The sequence below is a fragment of the Camelina sativa genome, chromosome 13 (assembly GCF_000633955.1).
Source record: "Camelina sativa cultivar DH55 chromosome 13, Cs, whole genome shotgun sequence".
NCBI lineage: Eukaryota > Viridiplantae > Streptophyta > Magnoliopsida > Brassicales > Brassicaceae > Camelina > Camelina sativa.
Window position 1 is genome coordinate 1,192,442 of NC_025697.1, and position 524 is coordinate 1,192,965.

Here is a 524-nt window from a genome sequence, read left to right on the forward strand (position 1 = left end):
TTTTTTTTTTTTGGGGCAAAAGTTTCTATATATATCTATATATATAACAAGTGTTATTATGATTGATTGTTTTAACTAAAAAAATCCTGAATTTGGAATTTTATTCTTTCTTTTTTTCAGTTTATTAAATGGTCACTGGTGTTGCTCATTTACTTATTTGTTATTCAAACACCTGTTCGTAAAAAAAAAAACATATTACGTTGGAAAATGTGTGCAGCCTTATTTCTGGGGATAGAATCACCGGTCCCTTATCAATGGAAAGATCACGTGGAGAAGGAACGGTTACAATATGGAATGAATTTTGCGTACGGAGGATCCGGAGTCTTCGACACGGTTTATATTAAAGGTTTGGATATGACGTATCAGATCGGTCTCTTTGAGAAACTCATTGGCGATATCTATTCTCCATCCGACCTTTCTTCTTCCGTCGCCCTTGTCAGTATTGCTGGCAATGACTACTCTACTCACATCACCGACGATGGCTATAGCTTGGTAAGGAACCACCACTATTTTTTTTTTTTTTT